We start from the raw sequence: 4,948 nt of genomic DNA on the forward strand, positions 1-4,948 counted from the left end.
TATAACAATCAGGAGCTCTGGTGGCATAGTGCCTAAGGCACTTGACTGCTAACCAGAAGGCTGGAAGTTCAAACCCACCAGCCACTCCTAAGAAGGAAGGTTGGGCAATCTACTTCTGTAGTAATACTGCCTCAGAAACCCAAGGAGAGGTCACTATATGAGTTGTATCCAACTCGACAGCAGTGAGTTGACTAGTATAACAATAGACACACAGACCAATGGAATAGAACTGAGAGTGCAGAAATAAACCCACACCTATGGTCAACTGATTTTGACAGAGGTACTAAGTTCATTGATGGATAAAAAGAAACATTGGATGCTATTAGAAAGAAGGAAATAAAATGTGTGTTGGGGAGCTGAGGAGGTTGTGAAGAATAGAGCGGTAAAGTCTCTTCTTCAGGATGGTTATTAGGTGCTGTTGAGTCAGTTCCAACTCATGGCTGCTGTTGTTGTTAGGTCCATTAAGTTGATTCTGATGTACAATGACCCTATGTGACAAAGTAGAACTGCCCCATAGAATTTCCTTGGCTGTAATCTTTATAGGAGCACATCACCAGGTCTTTCTCCCTCAGAGCTGGTGAGCAGGTTCGAACTCTCGGCCTTTCCATGAGCATCTGAGTACTTGACCATTGCTCCATGGGGGCTTTTTGACTCATGGCTACCTTGTATATAACAGAATGAAATGTTCCTCTGTCCTGTGTCATTTTCACCCTAGGATGTCAATAGGTTATTACTATTCTAATAAAATTTTGTCATCAACAATTGTAAAATGATTGATATAAAACTGTAAGATCAATAAATAACATATTGTTTAGAAAAATGGTGGTAAATATGAAAAGAAATAGCTAACAGAAGAGATTGTTCTTGGGATGTGGGAAACAGGATTCAGAAGAATGAAGCAGGGAAACTTGATTTTTTTATTACAAGCCTTGTAATATTAGGAGTCCCTGGGTGGTGCAACTACTTAATGCATTCAACTGCTAACTGAAAGTTTGGAGGTTCAAGTCTAGCCAGAGGTATTTCAGAAAAAAGACCTGGTGATCTGTCTCCAAAAAATCAGTCATTGAAAGCCCTGTGGAGCACATCTCTACTCTGACACACATGGGGTGGCCATGAACCAGAGTCAACTTGATAGTAACTTGTTTGTAGTACTATTGCCTTTTTAGATTGTTACATATGTTTCTTTCATAAAAATCAAAATTTGATTTAATTTAAACAATAGTGCTATTGCTGAAAATAATAATAATTATTATTAACTGTCTTTAAATCTCAATTCCTCCATGAATATTTGAATTATGTGAAGGCTGGAGAGAAGAGCAATAGATGACATAGTTGTAATTTACTGTCTAAACTGAGGAGCTTCTGAGAATGAAAGGGAGCATTATTCATAATTCCCTGGGGGCAGTAGATGCAAAGCAGGATGGCCCTGAGCAAACTGGGGTTTATGGGCACCCTAGTCATGGGGTAAGTGAAGGTTCACTTCATAGAAAGAACAATGGGGAAGAATGACTTCAGTAATTCAAGGGCAAAAGTATCTTTCCAGCATTTGTGGAGTGGCAGAGGGATGAATAATCTCAAGTGATATTCAATCAATTTAGTGGCAGCATCCAAGCAAGTGGATCCATGATCCCTCTGCCAGACACCTAAGGGCAGAATTCCGTGTGCCTCTCATGCTTCCTAAATATTCACTTTACACCTGTATTGAATTTAGCACACCTCATGGACACTGTGGTTTGTTGTTAACATGGTCTGCTTTCCTGCACACATAGTGAACTGCAGAATTTTGGAGGATAAGGACTGTGTTATATTCACCTTTGAAATAATCTATGGTTGTTTAGCCTATGACGGTTTTTGCTGAATAACTTTTGAATGGCCCCAAAGTGGGGATTACAGATTTCTTTAATAAAGAAATGTAGGCTAGAGAAAGGAGGGCAAGGTAATAACTTTAAGAATGTTGCTACAGTACGGCATGTTGCCCTTCTAGCTGTGGTCTTTATGACTCCCACCAGAGGACTGGGGTGTGGCGGGGAAGGTATGTAAATAGGAGGTGTTTGTGGATCACCAAGAGGACTGAAGAGCTTCTTAATAATGCAAATAAGGTGCATGGCACCCTAGTGAAGGCGGGACCATGCAAATAAGGTATATGGAACCCTAATATGGGGATTGGTTAGTTTTGCCATCTTGCTAGGCTTTAAATGAGCCACCCCAGAGCCACAGAGGGAGGATTTCACTACCATTAAGAAAGAACAGCCAGGAGTGCAGCACATCCTTCAGACCCAAATTTCCCTGTGCTGAAACTCCTCAACCCAGGAGACAGGGAAAGAGAGAGTCTCTCTCTGAGCTATAACACTTTGCTGAGATGATGAAAGATGGCGAGAAACAGTAGTAGAGAAATAGTAGCAGCAAAACCAGCAGAGCTGGCAGGAGACAATGCAGTGAGCTTCGCAGCCCATAGAGTGAGAAAGGTGAGTGCCTTTGGGCAGGAGTCTTACTGGCAGAGTGGGTGCCTCTGAGCACTTAGAGTTGAAAGAGCATTGTAACACTTGCCTGAGCAGGGCAGAGGACAAGGGGCCTCAGGATTGAGAGGCCAAGGGGCCAGAGATAAAGGTGTGCCTGTAAGCACTGCTGAGGAGGATGTTTGATTTAAAAACTGTATCCTAAGCACGTTCCTAAACCTGAACTGTAATGTGTTACTTCCCTAATAAACCCCACATTTGTGAGTATAGTCTGTGAGTTGTGTGTGGCCATTGCAATAAATTATTGAACCCAGCAGAGAAGTAGAGTGCTGTGGGAAGAACATTTGGTATCTTACTGAAAACAAGTTTGGAGGGTGGAGGCATGTCTGACCTTCATCTCATAGGAATCAGCCTTGGGCTGTTGAAGTTGATCTTAATCCTCTTTCCTCCCTGGGAAGTTAGAGGAGGTCAGACAACAACCCATACAATTTTTACAGCCTGTAAATGTCAAAATGAAATAAAATACATCTAGAAAGTTGATCATACATGGGATAAAATAACCTAATCAAGTTATTGATTTTTAAAATTATTCTCTGGGAGATTGTTCTGTAATCTTGTGCCCAGGGAATGCAAGTACAGTACTTAAATTGTTGGCATCCACTGGAGAGTTAGGTTTTCTTCTATTTATTTTATTATATTGTTGATGAAAATGAGGGTGAAAAGCTAGATGGTGAATACTAGTACTAAAAAATGTGAAATAAGATATTCATGTTGTTGTATAGCGACCCCTCCTTGGGTTACCAAGGCAGTATCACTATGGAAGTAGATTGCCCAACCTTCTTTCTGAGGTGTGGTTGGTGGGTTTGAACCTCCAGCCTTCTGGTTAGCAGTCAAGTGCCTTAGGCATTATGCTACCAGAGCTCCCATTATATTGTTGATGAAAATGAGGGTGAAAAGCTAGATGGTGAATACTAGTACTAAAAAAATTGGAAATAAAATATTCATGAGAAATGGAAAAAATAAAAGTCACATAGGGATCTTGGATTAGAACTTTAGGTTGGATTGTGCAGTCAGATAGGAAGACCACATGAAGCTATGTGGTCATTTTGGTAGGTGGTGACAAGAATTTAATAAAAATTTATTAAACATGCCTCACAAAACCTCTTAGTAACTAGAAATAGAAGACTACTTCTTTAATATGTAATGGAACATTAATGTAGATTCAATAGCTGACGCCATGCGCAACGATGAAATAACATGGACTTTCACATTAAAGGCCAGAATCTGAGGAGCTGGTCATCTTGGTTCTATTTTAACAATGAGGTTGAAGTTGCAGCCAGTGAAACAAAATAGTGGTAGGTGGAGAGGGGGCCAGAAAAAAAGGAGGAGTAAAATTATTATTTGCACAAGATATGATGGTCTGAAGAGAGTCTCTTGAGATTGTCTGTAAAAGAGTTATTAGATAATGGCCAGTTAGAAAATAAATATACAAATATTAAAACCTTGCCTAAATAATAAAGTTGATGAAAAAGGAGGCACTTAAAGTAAATGTGAAGTGTAGAAAATGTACCTCAGCCTCTACTTCTCATGAAGGTGTAGCATGTATATTCAAAAAATAAAACAATATGAAGAATAGTTAAAAGCAAATGACAAGGAAAAAAATGCAACTGTGTGATAAACTAAACCTTTATATTTATATTTAAGTAAGTCTTACAAATGAATAAGAAAAAGTAGAATTCCAGTTAAAAAGTGACAAGGGGCAAATAATTCTCAAGAAGAAATATAGTAAACAAGTCTATAAAAAAATATTTGGTCTCATTACCAATCATGTTGTTGTTGTTGTGTGCCATCGAGTCGGACCCGACTCATAACGACCCCTCCCTGGGTTTCTGAGGTGGTATCACTACAGAAGTAGATTGCCCAACCTTCCTTCTGAGGAGTGGCTGGAGGACATTTTACAAAATATTATCAGCATTGATAAGATGTGAAGAAACTGGCACATTCATACATTGCTGTTGAATGTAACTAGTTGTGATTTCTTTGAGAAAGTTTGACAACATGTATCAATAAGTGTATCTATATAAATACTTCTGAATTTTATATTTATATGGTGGTATAGTGCCTAAGGCATTTGACTGCTAACCAGAAGGCTGGCGGTTCAAATCCAACAGCCACTCCTTGGAATGAAGATTGGGCGATTACTTCCGTAGTGATACCTCCTTGGTAATCCAAGGAGGGGTCACTATGAGTCAAAACCGACTTGATGGTAGTGAGTTTCAGTTTTTATATAGATATTTCTGAACTTTATGTTGTTGTTGTGTGCTGTCCAGTCGGCCCCGACTCATAGCGACCCCTCCTTGGGTTTCCAAGGCAGTATCACTACAGAAGTACATTGCCCCATCTTCCTTCCCAGGAGTGCCTGGTGGGTTTGAACCGCCAGCCTTCTGGTTAGCAGTCAAGTGCCTTAGGTATTACATATATATATATATATA

Source organism: Orycteropus afer, unplaced genomic scaffold, assembly GCF_000298275.1.
Source record: "Orycteropus afer afer isolate SDZICR_OR568_19922 unplaced genomic scaffold, OryAfe1.0 scaffold00043, whole genome shotgun sequence".
In the NCBI taxonomy this organism is placed as follows: Eukaryota; Metazoa; Chordata; class Mammalia; order Tubulidentata; family Orycteropodidae; genus Orycteropus; species Orycteropus afer.